Source organism: Cryptomeria japonica, chromosome 10, assembly GCF_030272615.1.
Source record: "Cryptomeria japonica chromosome 10, Sugi_1.0, whole genome shotgun sequence".
NCBI classification, from domain to species: Eukaryota; Viridiplantae; Streptophyta; class Pinopsida; order Cupressales; family Cupressaceae; genus Cryptomeria; species Cryptomeria japonica.
The window spans coordinates 880,099,211-880,118,217 of record NC_081414.1 but is presented as its reverse complement, the minus strand read 5'-3'; the positions used below and the strand labels follow the sequence as shown (position 1 = coordinate 880,118,217).

General features: G+C 36.6%; 1 protein-coding gene across 1 annotated transcript in view; it reads left to right on the top strand.

Annotated features, from left to right (window-relative positions):
- Positions 1-2,044: 2,044 nt before the first annotated feature.
- The window catches only part of LOC131026716 (protein PLANT CADMIUM RESISTANCE 10), a 97,102-nt gene continuing 80,139 nt past the window's right edge, over positions 2,045-19,007 (top strand). The window contains exon 1 of the mRNA XM_057956648.2: positions 2,045-2,370. The gene's annotated coding sequence lies outside the window, so the exon portion shown is untranslated. The remainder of the gene's footprint in view (positions 2,371-19,007) is intronic.

The following is a 19,007-nucleotide window of genomic DNA, read 5'->3' as shown; positions in this document are numbered from 1 at the left end:
AATAACATACCAGAGATCACAACCTTAGATGAAGGTCTAAAATGGACATCAACAAATGGCATCCAAAAGGTGGTGATAGAAGGAGATTCCAAAGTCATTTTAAATGGGATCATCAATAAACGATTCACAAATTGGCGTCTCAACAATTGGGTTCCTAGAATATACGGGCACCTTCAAAAGCTCACGGATTATAAAACACAACACACATACCATGAAGGAAACCAAGTGGCGGACCTACTAGCTAATCACAGGGTAGCTAATTCTCTACCAGCAGTCATATCGCTTGCAAATGTAGGGAACAAAGATATCCAACAAAGATTGCTTGAGGACAGAGCCCACATTCCTAGGACCAGAATAGGATGAAATCAAGGGCCACTGTTTGTTATCGGGATAGGAGAGGCATGCTCTTATCCTTTTTCACGTGGGCGGACAATCATTTACGACATCCTTCCCCTGGTTTTAAATCCAGTGTAGGTTGAATTTGGAAAGGATAGGATCGGGAGTCCAACAAACTTAGGCCTATTTATATCAAGAGAGGGAAACATAGTGTGTGGTTTTTCGATCTAGCAAAATGGTGCACAGATTTGGGCTTAGTTGCCTCTGTCGTGAGGAGACATTGGAAGCACAATGCGAGTGCCTATTTGATATAGACATTGAGGGGCAAAGAGCTGTTCAGGGTGTGCTCGACGATGCCTTCAGTGAAGACAGACATTGGTGCGATGGATATATCTATGAGATCATATTGTGTCTGCTGGTTGACATCCTCCCATTGAAGGAAGCCTGTGTGGAGAAATTGGAAGGCTTTGTGCGGGAAGAGGATGTGGAAGCGGTGGCAGGTGCGGTGCTCGAAGTGGAGGAGGAGTGGGCCAGCATACTCGGCCCTTATTTCAACCCAACAGCCACTCTCTCGGATGTCGAGTGTTCAGACCCAGAAGATGAAATCCGACTAGCAGCTGGAGCTCTCAAAATGAGGAAAGCCGAATTTATGGTAGAAGCATGGGAGGTTTTCAGGGTTGGAGTTAGGAATGCAAACATGGGGTCGTTCAGAAGGATGATGTCACAGGAGTATGGGTGGCTGTCTGTAGGTAGTATCGACAAGGTGGAGACCATAGGTTTGCGGACGACCACCATACTTAGGCTCATGTAGCCTGAGAATATGTATCTATTTAAGTTTGTTAGTTTGGACTGTTTTTTGGATGAAAATATGTAAGCACTATTTCAGATGAATATAGGGTGCTATCCCCATCTTGATAGTACTTGTTGATAAAAAAAAATAAAAATAAAATATTAAATTTAGGAAAAGATATTCTTGAAATTCTTATATTCTCACACATTAAAGTTGAATAAGTGCTTAGAGAAAGATATCTTTCGACGAATTATATATATATATATTATTAAATTAAATATATATAGACTAGTCTTATTTTAGTTTTGAATTTTTAAAATTATTTAAGATTTTTATTATAGATGTTTCATTTGCTAAAGAGTTAGTTTAGTAAATAATTTCTTTTTTAAAGAAAATAAAATAAAATAATTTTTAAGTGAGTAAAATAACTATAAATAATAGTAATTTTTGACTAAACAATGTAAATAAATTAAAATTATTTTTCAAAAATTGTAAAGTAAAAACATTAAATCCAAGTAAAGTAAAATATATCTATTCTATAATTAAAAGAACTTTCAATGAATAAATAATTATTTGTTAACATGGACAAAGTTGATTTAAAAAACAGTCTAGGAGTAAAAAAAAACAAGACTAAAATTTGGATTACATTTAGAATTAGGGCTAGACTAAAATTAAACTTTAGAGTTAGGGTTAGAATTAGGATTAGTGTTAGAATTAGCATTATAATTTTAATTAGGGTTAAAGTTTTAATTGGGTATAGTTAGAACTAGGGCTAAGATGAAGGTTATTTAGGGTTGAATTAGAGAAAAAAGAGAGTTGAAACCAATCAATTAGTTCTATCTATATTTTTAATAATCAATGTAACAACTTCTTTATCTCAATTTTACTATGGCTTAACCTTCCTTCCACCGATTTTGATGCAAGTGCTAGTAATATATGAATGAATGAATAAAGATTAGGAAAACTAACCCAAATTCAACCATGTTATCAGTTGAATAAATATTTATCTGAATATGTGCATATATTAAAAAAAAATAGCATGGATATCTAAATTTCCCGATTACACCATCCAGGGATAAAATAAAAGCTTTTAAAACATTAACTATATGCTCAGCTGGATTTAAAATAGAAAGCGAATGTCCTCGGTCTCCGCGATCGAAATTTTCGTTGTTAAAATTGGATTCCAGTTATTTGCCAGGAAAACTTCGGTCCCTGTCAGATTTTTCTGCTCCTGCGATTTGTGGGTAAGTAACTTTGATCTCAGCTTACTTTCGTTATATAAGATGTAATATACTTAAAACACTCAATTTAAGCTGAAGCTGTAGAGGGTTTGAAAAGTACCGTGGCTACTCTCTTGTTTCTATATTTCGCTGGGGAGGGTTTGAGTTTCTTTAATTTTATCTTTTAGGCTTCCACACCTTTTAAGCTAATTTTTTTTCAATGTTTCATAAGGAATGACTAAAATTTGTTCTAAAATATCGGCCAGAAGAAATGTTTATGCAATACCTCCATTTTTGTAGCGCGACATTTTAGGGAAACTGCCTTTGGTCAAGACGTGCGACTAGAGATGTTGGATTAAAATAGCAAATGCATTTATTCATAAGCATCGAAGATTTGTATTAGTTAATTTGTTTCTAGAAATGATGGGTGCCCTGTATTGTGGTGTTAAATAAGGGCAGGTCACAAAGGTTTGTAAACACGGTTAACACTACATTGTATTTTATATATGCAGCATCGCAACATATGTTTGCTGAGGTTCTGGGCCACATTATTGCGGCTGGGAGATTTGAACCTCGGTCTCATTATAAGGAATGCTGCTGTTTCCATAATTTGACAACCGTTTGATTTTTTTTGAATTTTTTTATTTTAATATAAGATACTTTTGCCCTTAAATCCCATGGTTTTTTAGTATTAATTTTAATTTAAAATACCATATGAATATCTTTATTATTATAATTTCAGAACTCCTTGGATTTTGTAAATATTTTTTTAAGCTTAAGGTACAGTAATCAGACTGCATGGATGCTTCCTGTAGACAGGGTTTTTAGGAAGGCACCTCCTTTCCACTGCACCGGAAACCTTGTTGTTTATAAGACAGGTTCAAAAATTCAGTGGGGTCGCAAATAGAGGCCCCAGTTTCCCCGGTGTGTAGGTCGTGTTAACACGAAGGACTTATAAAGCCGTGTGCTTATAGTGTCCCGTGGGCTGTAGGCAGACGCAATGCTGTGTGGGGATTCGAACTTAGTTCCTCTGTGTACAGTATACCCTTCTAGTCGTTACACAACAACACTTTGGACTTGAGATGATTAATAGTGAACAAGTACTTCCAATTATTAACTTGATCATTGAGTTTTGGGCACCAGTTCAATAATTCTCACTGTTGACATAACCTTTTATATTTTCAACACACGATCCAAGTCTCTGTTTAGGAAGGTGCTTTTAACATCTATTTGGTACACCTTTCGACCAAACTGAGTAGCTATGGAGAGAAACAATTGAAATTTAACCATGTTTTTAGTGGGAGCAATAGTTCTTTTATAGTCTATCCTGGCATGTCGCAAAAATCCCTTAGCAATAAGATGTGTTTTCTATTTGTCCAAGGAATCATCAACTTTGCACTTTACCTCATAAACCCATTTGCACTCAATGGACATTTTCCTTGGAGGCGATTTTACAATATCCAAACTATGATTTTTCAACAATGCATCATACTCAACCTTTATAGTAGCTTCCTATTCTGGGTTTCTTTAGGTGTTAGAGATTTTTTGTGGTTCAATAACAAGAAAAAGATTAGAAGAAAGAGAAAAACCAATAGGCTCAATAGTTGAACTGGAACTTGATTGTATTTTTCTGAGGTTTGTCATCTAGTTGAGGGAGTTCATTTTCATGTGCTTCTTCCAAAGTGGAATGGTACCATTTAGGCCTCTTACGCGCTTCAAGCAAATGCTGTGAAGTAAAGGATCATTTGGAACCTTACGTGACGTGGAAATTGTCATTGATATACAAGTGGAGAAGTTCACACGCTGACCTAATGAATTGGGAAATTCAACCTTCAACAGTAATTTAAGACTAGATTTAGGAATCGGCTGACCTGTTGTTGAACTCAAGAAAAATATGACTATATTTCATTTATATCAACATCTCAACTAACAATGATTTTGTTAGTAGAAATATCAATAAGCCTGTGTGCCTTAGATAGTTGACTAGCCAACAAAGAAATAATCGACACATTAGGAATCTAGCTTATATCATTTCTATTTGAGAATCAATGTGTAAGTAGTTGAAAAACATGAAAAAATGTAGCTTTGGTTTGTGATCGGACCAAGCCTCCTTAGGTGTGATGTTTTGCAAGGCTTTGCAAGGACTTTTGTTGAGGAGAAAATCCACTATGAACATAACAAAACAAAAAAAGTTACAAATTTAAAACTTATGAAAAAAAATTGAAAATAAATGAAAAATGTTGAAAAAATTATAAGATTCACTCACTTTTCATAGATAGTCTTCACACATTTGGGAGTCTTTATGTTTCTAAAAATGTAAAAAAAATGTTAAAAGTTTTTTATTTTTTCGACAGGCAGGACTGAGTTGTAGACTCTGGGCAACCGTAGAGCCGTCCTATTCCTCAATCCAGCCCTGAACCAGACCCATATAGGTACCGGTAGGTGGGTGGGGAGGGGGGCGTGGTTGGTAGAACCTGATAACATAGTCCCAATTGATACTCAAAACATCAATGAATTTCTTAACATATTATTGTAAATCATTTTTGCAATATTTTTATGGTTTTCCTTTATAAAAATGTCTAATCACTAATTTGAATGCTCATAAGATATATGAATATGGAGATAATCAATGCAATATTGCTGCCACATCAACTATACATGAAGGAAATAGATCAACTATATTTGAATGCATTGTGGGCCAAGATCAAGTTTACTGATACCAAACAGTATGGAATGTGATGCGCAACAGAAGAATAAGCACTGACTATGAGAATAAAATGATGAAAACTTACACTCCAGTAATCAATGCTGCATATTGTTACAAATGGCAGTGATCCAAAAATCTTTTATGAAAATCCCTATGTGAATTGAATGCATGCCAATGTTGAAAGTCACCATGATAATGTTGAGAATTAAGAGCAAGAAATACAAAATCAGATATAAACAAACAATTGTTGCATAGAAACTAAACACACAACACTGTAATTAGGTGGTTCACCATTAATGGCTACATCCACAAGAAAAACAGGGCAATCTCTGTTTTTATTATGTTAGCTTCATCAGCTTATAAAACTCCATACATATTACAGTGTCCAGTTATTTTGAAGTCTTCAAAATATGAAGAGACAAGAATTGAAGAGGCAGAGAAGAGTAATGGTACAAGACCATTGGATTTCACACTCAACAATCTCCCACTTGAAGTCCAATGACTGCTGCAAGTAATTATGCTCAGAGATATCCCCACTTTTCCAGGCTTATTGTCACATCTTGACGAGGCTAAGAGAAGCTCTGCAAAACTCAAGCTGCTCCTTTCTGACTATCTTCGTAATTACATCAGCAGGATTCACACTAATACGTACCTTTTCCAACTTCAGCTTGCCCTCTTTATGAACACTCTGGATGAAATGATGTCTCAGTTTATGTGCTTTGTTCTATTGTGAAAAGTGGCATTTATGGCCAGATTTATATCACTATTGCTGTCACCAGTGAAGACTTGTCGTTTGCTCCCTAATTCACCTAATAAATGCTTCAATCATAACATTTCCTTAGCACCTTTGGTGAGAACAATGTATTCTGCTTTGGCAGTAGAGAACAACAAACTATATTTCTTCTTAGAGCAAATGCCTCTTACTCATTATTATTTCTCAGTGTTCCAAAGGTTAAACATAGTATAACTTAACATAGGCATCAGGAACATAGACTTAAGCCATAGTCTCTGTTTGTTAACAGAGATATCATAGGCATCAAGCTCAGGACAATAATCTTAGATTATCTGATGAATCACAATGTCATACAGAAGTCTCAATTCAGAACAGAGAGGGCACATAAATACTGATTATTACAAAATGCTCCAATATTCAGGTGATGGGAGTTTGTGAGAACTCAATGACTCATTTTAGACTCAGGATTCTGATATGATCAGAGTTCCTCCAACTTCCAACATGGCGTCCTGAGGGTTCTGGGAACGAAATCTTTATGCCGTGTGGAAACCTATTCTGTAATGTAATGTCCCTTTCCTGAAATAGGATTTAATAATTAAATAATAATAATAAAATTAAATATAATAAATAAATAATTATAATATAATATAATTACAAGTTAATTAAGTTTAATGAAAGGTCAAGAGGCATGTCATGAAGAGTAATGACTCCCTCAAGCATGAGATAAAAATGGGGAAGAATTCATTTAAGAAAAGGATAAGGAGGAAGTGAAAAAAGAGTGGAGCATAGGAATTAAGGAAAGATAAATGGAAGGAGGAATAGGAAGGAAATGAGGAAATGACTCTCTCAAAGGGCAGAAATGATTAAGGGTTATGACTCATTTGAAGGGTGATAAATATGAAAGGTTGTGACTCTTTCGAAGAGTGATAATTATGAAAGATTGTGACCCTTGCAAAGGGTGGACATGATGAAGAGATGTGACTCTCTCTCACATTGGAAGTTATAAAGGGGAGAAGGTTTCATTTGAGGAGGACATCCAAGGGAGATTAACTTGGGGAAAGATTTATTATTCTCAAAGGTATCAATGAAAGGTGGCATCTCAATTCTAATGAAGGGTGGTGACTCAATTCTTATGAAAGGTGGTGACCCTTTCACCAATGAAGTATAAAGAGATCATTTTAAATCATTCAAGGATCACTTATCAACCATCATTTCAATCAAGAAAATAATTAATCAACAAATTACTCTATCAGATAAGCATTCATTCAATCACCATTCTCCAATTTATCAAAACAGCACATCATTACATTATTACTCACCAGTACCTGAAATCATCAATCCAAGGAATTCATTCAATCGATCTGACTCTGGATATATTGGATAATGAATTGAGTATACAGCAGAGAAATTAACGAAAACAGTGTGGTATGGGTTCTCTATGCATACATATTGAGCAATGTGACTGTGTATTTATATTTTTGCTTATTTGTTGTTATTATTGATATACTGCTGTCATAATCGATTATACATACTTGTGTGATTTACATAAATCCGCAATCTATAAGAGAAGAGTTGCCCACACCTTTTTATAAGTTTGTCTCAATCTATAGAAACCTACAATCCTCGCTTAGACTGCAGCAAGACTTGTTGACAAACACCATAGCTGCGCGAGAAAAAATTGAGCCGACGCATAGGACAAACCATTGCGATTTTCACAAAAAATCAGCGTGATTTCAAACTCTTAGCATGCAAAAACCAACCGGATTCAAAAAATGCAAAAAAAACAAGCGATTTTGAAGAAACTCTTCTACAATTTCCAAAAAAAAAAATATCATTCGATTTTAAAAAAAAATCGAACAAAAAATCTTCTGAAAAAAATCTTCACAAAATTTTCCAAGAAAAACCATGATTTTTCATAAAAAATCATTTAAAAAACTTTTGGAAATAAATTCTAGGTAATGAAACCTAGAATTAGAAATTCGTGAAACAATTATGTTGTGACCTTTTCACACATCACCCCATTGCAAATGGGGCCCCCCTCTTTTTGCCAGTAGTTTTAGGTCTTACCATCTCAGGCAGTTCAGCAGTAGTCAAGTCTCTCTTTAGGTTAGATTGAAATCATTTTAGCTCTCAATGCTTAAGTAATGAATAGAGCTCAAGATGATCATTAAGTGACGCTTCACAGAAACATCTTTAGGTCAAGTCAAGGTATAGGTCATAAGTGTGATGAGCAATCAAGCAAACAAGTAGACTTCCTCAGGTTAGACAATGGAGGCAAGAAACGATCAAGAAGTGATGATCAAATGAATAAGATGAAGTGTTGGATGAAGATCGATCAAGGTCTAGGTGATGTTGAAAGGAAAGAAAACACCAAGTCAACCCTTTGAGCGAATCATTGTACACTTGGTGAAAGCATTGAAGTGATCAACTTAGGCAAGTAGCAAAGTGGTTAACTCAAAGTGCAAGTCATGATTTTTCCTTCACTTTCTCAAATCCTGGACCTAGGTCATGAAATGATGATTGTGTCCTTGACTTGCTAAAATCCACGACTTGTGGAGGCTCAAAGATTGAAGAAATTGAAAGCAATGAGTGAGCAATGCTAACCCAATGCCTTGATGAATGATGATGAAGTTGCCTTGATGAATTGAATGAAGAGATTTTAATGTTGAAAGTGATGACGACGTTAACCCATGACGAGCATTTCCTTGACTTGCCAAAGTCCACGCCTCAAGCATGAAGGTAGCAAGATAAATCCATGAAGTGAAGAAGAAGGATGAGCTCATTCAATTCTTGCTTGGAGAGTAAAGATTAGCATCATATTGAGGGCGAAGTAATTGGCTAAGTGTTGGAGTTGGCGAAATTGAGTCGTGATCAAATCCTCCTTCACTTGCCCAAATCCATGATCAAGGAAGAAATCTTCCTTCAGTTGCCAAAATCCACGATCAAGGTGAGATCTTTCCTTTTCTTGCCAAAATCCACAATCAAGGAAGATTCTTCCCTCGCTTAAATCCCTGATCTTGATCATGATCTTTCCCTTGCTTGCTAAAATCCACGACAATGATCAATTTTCCTTTACCTGATAGGATCCGTGATCAAGGAAAGGCTTTTCCTTGGGTTGCTAAAATCTGCGACCCAAGGTGATGAGGTAGCATGTTAGGTGCCAAAGCAAGGATAGGTCAGCATTTAGAAAATAACCGTTGTAATTCGAATTTGAAAGACAAAAAACATGACGGCTATGCATAAGAATTTGAAAAGTTGCAAAATATTAAATGTGAAGTGTTGGCCTTCATGGGGAGTTGAATTGCCAAAGGACATGTCCCAAAGCAGCTATAAGAGGAAGTTGATGATCATTGCATTTGATCATCAACTTAAAGTGATTTCTCCTTCTTCAAGTAGTTTTCTCTTTCAAACAATAGCGAATTTCCTTCTTCAGTTAGTGGCTTTGATCCTGCAATCAGCAATCACCAAGCTCAAAATAGCAAGGAAAGGTGAGTTTAATATCATTGGGCAGCGATTTTGATCTACATCACAAAGAGGCTTCAGTGAACTTCTTTATATCTGCAAATTTTGTGTTGTCACAGCAACCAATAATCAGCATCCAAGCAAATTTAGCAGCATTGAAAGACAAATTTTGAGTATCAGCATTATTTAAACATCAATTAATGCTCATACCAGTTCCGATCTTAGTGATTTTGAAGCATTTTATTTGAATTAGGTCTGATTTTGGGTTGGCACAGTCCCAAATCAGGGTTATAAGGGGTCTTAAAATTTTGAAATTCCTTGAACATCATTTATTTTCAAACCATTGATTGTTGATTTTTTGCTTAATCGAATATCAAAGCATTTTATGATCCTTTTAAGGTGAATTTCAGTCAAGTAGAGGGTTAGGGTTTGAATTGAAGCCAGGGTTATAGCAATTCATTAGGGTTTTTTAATTGATTTTCAAGTTCTATACTTTAATATCCTTTCAAAACCTTAACTTAGACAATTCTCACAGGTGAAAGCTGTAAGCCCCGAAGGCCGAAGGAGTTTCAAGGGAAACTCTCATCAAGGAAGATTTGAAAGGAGTGCTACTAGAGTCTAAGATTGTATCACTATGGGCTAATGTTGGAGATACCAATCTAGGCAAGATTGACATGAGGAAATTCCAAGGACCTCTCTACAAGAGCAAACCCTCTAGAGTGTCAAAGAAGATGATTGAGAGCGGAATTGTGCGAGCAGATGGCTTTGCTCCGACCATTCGATGCAACGAGCTAATATTTGATTATGCCAAGCACTACGATGGCAACACTAGATGAATAGTGGCACCTGATGGTAAGGTGCTAGCATTCGTATTAGAAGCCACCATCCGTGAAGCATTCAACGCACTTGATCACAAGGACATGATATATAAGAATAAGGAAGGAGCACAAGCAATCTTTGATGACGACCCTGAGAAATCCTTGGGCATCATCAATAAATACTGGATGTAGGCTAGACCTCACCTCTAAAAAGTGCTTAATAGATTTCACCAATTCGACTTCAAAGACGAGTACAGTGACTTGATTGCCTTGCTCAATTGGATCATGGGAAGTCCTCAAGCCTCCCCATTTGAGAATTGGATGTTTTACTACATGCAGGCAGTGACAATAGGTGGAGATGTTGGTGTGTGTTTTATGACATACCAAACACAGAATAAAGACGCCTAAAAGACACTCTTTCCTCTCTTGAATAAAATCACCACGTATGCTAAGATTGCAAAGAAGATCATATGGCGATTCCAATGTTTTTACTGCGAACTAGCGACTTTAACATTGGATATAGCTCGTTTGGTGATGTATGTTGGTAATCCAAGGGGGACTTGCAAATTTCATTCATAATGAAAACTTTCAGCTTTATTTTTGGGATTTTTGATTTTTGATTTCAAAAAAAGGAAAAAAGGAAAAGGATTAAGGAATTCTATACTATTTCGAGGAATTTAAGAGACAATAGTGATTGGGTGAAATTAAACCATGCTTTGGTTCGCCAACTTAAACAACTAAACAAAGTGGGTGCAATCTTCAAGGGTTGTGTTTAAAATTTTCATACCATGAATAGTACCGTCAGAATGAACAATACTTATTCGAAAATAGAAGTTAAACATCCATAAAATATGCTCATGCTAATTTTGCACAATGAACAAAAATCATCTGTTCATCAAAAGTATGAGCAATGATTTCACCAACCAATACTATAAAATCTTGCATTCATTTAACAACTTTTATAAAGCAAATTCTATTCTCTGTTGAAGAAAATATGAAACCAATCAACTATGAGATAACATTGAAATTCAAAGCAATGCAAATGAACTTTATTATCATAATAGTGTTTAGCAACAATTTCACCAATCTCTTCAATACAAATGAGAGAAGAGGGGTTTATATAGTGTTTTCAAAATGAACTAAAGGCCCAAATCAAACAGAGATCAATGGCCAAGATCAAAACACAGATACCCTGAATAGGGGTTACAAGAGTTATCCAACAAGAGCAAATAAAAGAAAGACAAGTGTCATAGGAATCTTTCTTCTAGAAGAATGCTTCCTTATCCCCTTTCCGTGGCAGCATATTCGATGAACCTGGACACAAGAGGATTAACCTCTTCCATTGTGACATGTGGCAGCATGTTTATCTCGAATTCAATCACGTCCAAGTCATCAACATAGGTGGCAAAAGTATTCTCCCAATCCAATTCCTGTTTTTGAATGGCATCCCTGATGGAAAAGAAGGTGGATGCCTTAGTCAAATTTTGCTTAAAGATCGATCCTGTGAAAGTGAAGAAATTCTCTTGAGTTTTGACCTTCAGATTTTCCATGTTCATTTCATTTTCTCGAATTGCTTCCTTTCCAACTACATTAGCGGCCACAAGGAAAACCTTATTTTGAATTTCTTTAATCATCTCTTCAATTTTGACACCATCAACCGTTACCTTCTCCAAAACTTCATTTCTTGCTATCAATGCCCAATACCATGTGTTGAAATCATAGATATCCCTAGCTGCAGTTACTTGCCCATCTATTAATTCCTACTTGGGAATTCCTTTCAAAACCTTCAAGCATGGGATTACTTTATCTTGAATATTTTGAAGATCCTCCCACACTTATGCCATGTCTTGAATTTTAGATAGTGATGATGAAGTTTGCGCATATGCTAACATCAATCCTTCCTCGAATGTGACAACTTCTTTATTGATGTCTACCATCCATTCCTTAGTTTCTTTAGCTATCACCTTTATTTCTTCAAAGTGTCTGACTGTTTCCCGTGGAAGAGCCAAGAGCGGAGGGGTTGCTGTATCTCCTTGAGCAATAGGATTGATCAAGTGCTGGATATAACTTCTTAGCTGGTCAACCTCTATTTTTAATTCCTCTTTTTTGTCTACTTCTTTCTTCGATCTATCCTTGATTGTCTTAACTAAATCATTCAGTTCTTGAACTTCTTGCTCTTTAGTGGTTGGGCCCAAGTTGATAGCTTTTACTTCATACTCTTTGTGAGTAATATCTTCTTTTGCCTTATCAACTTTTGGCACAACTACTTGAACTGAACGAAATCCTGCATCGTTCTTTTGGATCAAGGAATACTTTTTGGCTGTTTTCTTTATCGTCACCTTTTCTAATCTGGCCAGGAAATCTGCTGTATCATCTTCTTGCTGATTTTTCACAGGTGCCTTTACTTTCGTTTTCTCCTTTAGCCAATTAGGAATTGTGTGCTGCTCAATATCTTTGTCTTCTTGATTGTTCTCATGACATGGATTATTCTCAACTCCTCGAAAAGTGAAAATCATTCCCTCTTGAAATTCTCCATCTAGGATATCCATCTCATCATTTTCCAATTCTATTATTTCTGTGTTTGAAGCAGATGGTTGCTCTTGAACTTCCTGTTGAATAGATTCCACATTTCTTTCTTCATGGATTGGAGAAGGGATTTTAATCTCACCTAGTGGTTCGTTCTTAGGAATTGATATATTATTCAAACTTCTGGATGTAGCGCTGATGGAGGAATGAGATTGACTTGACTTTTGCTTCTTTCCAATAGCTCCTCCATTTACAATTTTCTTTCCTTTTGATTTTGCAGAACTTTTAGCTGTTTCCTTTCTCTTCCTTGATTTTATACTTTCTGGTGGCTCAACAATTTGAGATGCTTCATCATTATTGGAAGAATATGACTTCATAATGCCCATCAAATTGTAAGTAAGAGGCATATTTCTTCGTTTCATCTCTTGGACTTGTTGATCAACCCACCATTGTGTATATTTAACAACTTGCCTCATTAGGGTAGCCAAATCTGCGAGTTCAGGATCAGACCATCTTATTGTGGAAAGAGGTTTGTTCTCATCATATCGTGGTTGTGTATATTCTCCATCATCTTCTAACTAGTCAGTTGTTCAGTTGTCTTGATCAAATTCATAGGTAATCTTGACCACATTCTTTTTTTGATGTCAAATTCATCTGTTGCATTGGCCCAAAAGTTTTCGATATCCATACTATGTTTGTATTTTTCTCCATTCACTTATCCAATATGGTTATGAGGATCAAAGTTAGCTCTAAATCGGTGGAAGATAAAAGGATACCATTGCATCTCTACCCTTGCACCTTTAGTTGCTTGTGCTGTTGAACAAGATTCTAGCATTTTTGAAAAGAAATTCCAGCCTTGTGTTTTGTTCTCTGGAAGCTTTCATATGTCTCTAACTGTCTTAAAACTTCAAGCAGTATCATTCTGTTGGTGGGATAAATTGGAAGTCTGTAAGGACATCCAATAAATCCCTGAATTCTTAAATATGTGAATCTTGGATACTGAATAAACTAGGATCCAAATTTGTTTATCAAGTCCTTAGCTTCTTGAGTTAGTCTCTGATGAGTTCCTTCTTGTAATATTCTAGTGATATACATCAAGAATGCATCATTTACTTGCTTGAAATGAGATTTCTCATGAAATTATAGTTGCAGGTAACAATCATGCACATTGATTTCATTTTCACCATTAACCACTCTACCTCTACAAATTAATCCTCTATACTTATAATATCTATCAAGTAGGTCAATAACATAAGAACTTGTGTAGAAATGTTTTGTTCTTTCCAAGTTTTTTAATTGTTCATCTATAGCATTGCTAATTATTCTTGCCCAATTGAACATTTTAACTCTTGTAGTAATTTCATCAACGAAATAATACATCTAGGCTTCAAATGGTGCACCTTGAGGGCTGCCCATTGTTGATTACTCTATTGAGTAGCAAGATGATATCACCATAATCCTCTTTAAAATCTGTGTGAAGAAGTTTCTTTGGCATCTTTTTGTAGGTAGGCCTTGGTTTCTCCAACCCTAGCTTGTTGATAGTTGTTGCACAAGGTTCAAGTTGTGCTTCATAAAGCCTTGTGGTTTCTTCTTTGGTTTTGAATGTGTTTGTGTGGTAGTTGGGAATCCTGAATGCGTTTTGGATAGCAAGTTCTCCAAGATATACCAATACTCTTCCATCAGGTGCAATATCTGCCTTTCCTAGTTATTGAAGTGTATGGCACATTCTACAATTAATTCACTACACTCTACTGCCGGTGGAAATCCAGCTGCTTGGACAATACCATTTCCCATCATCCTTTGAGTGATTGTTGTAGGAAGATACCCGTCTTGTCCGTACATCCTTCTGTTTAAGTCTTTGAAATCAACATGGCCAAAGTTGGTGTCTCCAACTTTCCTCCATTTCGAAGTGATTTTAGATTCTGGCTGTGTTCCCTTGCTGGCAAACTTCATTTGAACTTTCCTTGAAAGTCCTCCTTGAGTGGTCATCTATTGCCTGAAAAAGACAAAGAAATTAAATTAATATCACTTTCAATATGCGAATTCCAAGTCTAATGGGATTTTATTCCTGATTTCGAACTTTGTTGTCTCAACTTTTCACCTTCAACCTGTCATAAAGTTGAAACTCTGAAAAAATCAGACTGTGTATGAAAAGATTCTGTTCAACACTTTAGTAAAATTTGTGAAATTTAGCCTTTGAGACAGAAAAATGATGAAAAAAAATCAGTCTACAACTCAAATTCTGGACTGAAAATTATACTTTTAACTCTCAATTTGATGGAAAATCTGTCTTCACTTCTGAAAGAAGATGCAATCCTTTGACCAATTCTTTCACAAAACTCATAAATTCTCTTGTTGCTCTTCAAAATTTTTCTTTCTTCATGAATTTGGGAGAGAGAGAGAGCTCTTCAATTTCGAACTTGAGATGGAATGAAAGTGAAATGAAATATCGAATTGAATATAAGGCTAAGAAGTTCGAACTTCTTTAGCATCTTCTTGTTTTTTTTGGATTCAATGAACTTGGTCTCTTTCTCATCTCTCCTTGTTTTTCTCTCCTGAAGATGGCGACTTTATCCTTCTAGAAGATTCATAAAGAATATCCCATCCTTCTTCCTTAGCGTGACTTCACACTTAGCCAATTTTATCTTAATCTTGTCCATGTAATTATCTTTACGTTGTCCATGTAAGTTGATGTGTTGGCAAGGAATCTTCCCTAGATTCTCTCTTCTTGGGCAAACTTGGCATGTGTTGAGAAATTTTCCTAATTTTTGGGTGGAGTTAATGTTTTGTCAAGACATTTTTGCTAAGTGTTGGTTGGAGTTCATGTGTTGCTAAGACATTTTCCAAACTTTCCTAGGTGGACTTGGATGAATCCAAGAAATTTATGCCATGCTAGAGGGCAGACTTCACTAGCACTTGGGAAACATTTCATTTAACTTGGGGGACTTGAGCATGGTTCAAGACATTTATTCACGAGGCTTGGCGGATTTCACTTTGATTCAAGACATTTCTTCACATGCCTTGGCAGACTTTGCCTTCTTCCAGGATTTTCTTTCTCATGCCTTGGCGGACTTTGCCTTGGTTTAGGTGGTTTTTTTACCTTGATGGGCAGAGTTCACCATGCTTCAAGACATTTTCTCAAGGCTTGAGCGGACTTGATGTTGTTCAAAGACATTTTATCTTTGCCATGAACACTTAGTGAATTTTCTTGCTCATCACCATGTTTATCTGGAACTTTCTGGATCAATGCCTTGTCTAGAGAATTTTCTCTTAATTTTTCACCTTGGAGATACAAACTTTTCATTTGAAGACAAGAACCTCATTGTCTTAACCTGAATGACCTAATCCTAGGTCAATTTTCAAAAAAGTTGAAAAAAGCAAAAAGCAAAAAGCAAAAAAGCAGGCAAAAAAATTGCTTCCCTAATGGGTCCCAAAGTGCCAAAAATGAAAAAGCAAAAAACAAAAAAGCGAAATTCCACAAAAATAGGAAGTTGTTAGAATTGACCCTAAGCAGTTGCGTTTTTCATCCTTTAGCTTGCCTTAACATTTTTGAGATGTCAAAATGCCCATCTATTCATGATTGGTCCAATTGGCCCGAGGCCTTAGAAAAACTCTTTGGAAACCCCTAACTCTAGACTTGTGAAGATTGGCAACCCAAAAACCCTAAAGAAAAAATTTGGGGGTCCCCATTTGCAATGGGTCGATGTGTGGAAAAGGTCACAACAGGAGAGAAGGTCAATTGGGCGAGGATCATAAGCAATAACATTGATTTGCAGTTGAGAAGACTTGAGCGCATTAAGCAATTCTACATGAGTTCCTACAACATCTACTCACTTGCAAAGAGCTTATGAATATAAAGGACTAACATATAGAGGCCCAATTGGAAACGAAGGAGAGACAAGGGTGTGTGAGTGCTACACGTACCTGCACTTCCACAACAAGGCACACTTCAAGAGGGTGAATGGTGCCTTCTCCATGCATATAGCGAGAACATTGCAAGGTGGCATCCATCAAAGGCTATCCTTGCAAGCGAAGGTTAGTGAAGAGATATGGAGCTTGGTTCATTCAATACCCCAAGTTCACCTACATAAGAGCTCAAGTATGCTCATCTCCACCATACAAGCTTCCATGGTATCCTACAAACAAAATGGTATTATTAGAATTTTTGAGGCAGTCGGTCGCTTATGACAAGATTCAAAAGAACATGCATAAGGCTGGAATTTCCTTTCCTATCTTAGTTCGACAGTTAGTGGAAGTATGCCCATCAATACAAGCAGTCGAGAGGTCAGAAGAGGAGATGAAATTCTATGATCCCCTTGTTGAATATCCTACATGAACCAACTTCAATCCATATGGTAACAAAGGAAGATAAATGGTAGCAGGCACAAGCACAAGCCACATATAGAAGACTATTGGATGAATGCCAAGGATGACTTTGAGATTAGAAAGAAGATGTTCTCCAAGCTATTGATAGAGATCATTGGGATGTGTAAAGTATTCCCCATCCCCAACCAAGTGTAGGATGATGGAAGGCGCCTCCAGTGTGCCTATGCACAAGAAAAAGACAAAGAGATAGAAGTTAATTGGATTGATATTGAGATAACCAAGTTAGAAGAGCTAATGAGGCCTGCCATAGCCCACACACAAAGATGAGTAGATGTCCAAACCAACAAATTGAAGAATCAGAATGCACGATTGACATATGATATGATAGGAGATCCAGATTCATCCGATGAAGAGACAAAGAACATAAGCATGAGTGAGAATGCAACTTAGTCATCTCAACCTATGGGTTCCAAGAGGAAAGAGAGTCACAAAGAGGGATCAAGACAAAAGAAGCACAAGACAAATTCAAATCATCCTTCTACAAGCACCTCATCCATTTATGAAGTCACAATGAACCGAGTAGCCACCAATGAAGGTCAATCACTCAAGAGAAGCATAGATCAAGGCATGAATGAGTTCTTGGAGTCTACAATATAGGACAATCAATGTGAGAAGACAGATAAGGGAAAATAGCTTCACGTTCAGGATCCTCCAACAGTGCAGGAGCAAGCTATAGACAACACAATGGCTAAGGATGAATATGTGGAAATAACGGATGAAGATGATAATGAGGAAACAACTTCTCCACCTCGGGTAGATCAACAATTCAAGGAATTACAAGTAGAAAAAGAGTGATTTGCTATCCCAACATGGCTTAAGGAAAGTCTGACTAAGGAAGTGATAGTAGCAGAAGAAGAGACAATAGATGACTTGGATAGCTTCTTGGAGAGGATTGGTAAGTTAATTGAGAAGAAGAAAGTTACTAAGCTCTCTAAGATTACGAAAGATAATATAGGGTCCCGAATTATAGAGATATTTACCCCAAGAGTCTACAAGCCGGAAGATGAGATCACTGCTGATGACTATGCCTTGACAACAATTGAGTTAGGTCCTACTGCTAAGCAAGAGATGGAAGATCTAAGTGAGTTAGTGAAGACAGTCCAAGATAGTTTGAAGCTTGTGTTGTCACAAAAGTTTGCACCCTTGTTGAGCTATCAACATAGCAACCTTGTGAAACATGGAAACAATCCCGAAGTGTGGGACCTTGCACAATGGGGTTGAATCTCTGGAGAAGGCCAACTTCCTTCTCAATCCAAGTGCAGGTGTTGAACCAACTCAACACTCCAAATTCTACTTCTAAACCTATCCTAACAACTTGCGGAGGAAAAGGGAAGAAAGGAATGCTAAAATGAAAGGAGGTGATGCACCAAGATAAGAGATGTTTCTGCCCCCACCCAAAAATGGCACAAAGAATGAATCAAAATACCCAGGAGATGCACAAACTTTAGTTGCATGAATGACCCCAAACACATGTATGGAGGTTAGAATTTGCTGAATGTCAAAAGGGGAAAAGGTTTCTCACAAGTCACACCCCAAAACAAGTTAACATAGCATGTACGTGAGAGAAAGCCGCAAAACATACACTTAAAATGAAGGTAAGAAAACATACACAACATGTGTAAGTTGAAGGAAGGCAACAATGATAATTTCAATTCATTCTAAAGCCAATGGCCAAACTTACAGTTGTAGAAATGTAAGAAAATATACAAGTCTTCAAGAGAAGTGAAAGAGCAAAGAATAGCTCAAGCCAACAAGGAGAGAACCCTTTACAATGAGGTTTAAAAGCCTATATATAGCAAAGTGGTTGCAGAGGAAAGACCAATGATCAAGGAGGGGAAGCCTTGACCCTAGCATGCACAAAGGAAAGACAGTTAGGGAAGTGTTGATGTGTTTTTTATGCACAAAACATTTCAGAATAAAGTACCAAAGTAATCTACCCTCTCTTGAACAAAATCACCTCAGATGCTAAGAATGAGATCAACTAAAATGATTCCAAGGTTTCTACATGTCAGGTCTTCACGAGTGGGTA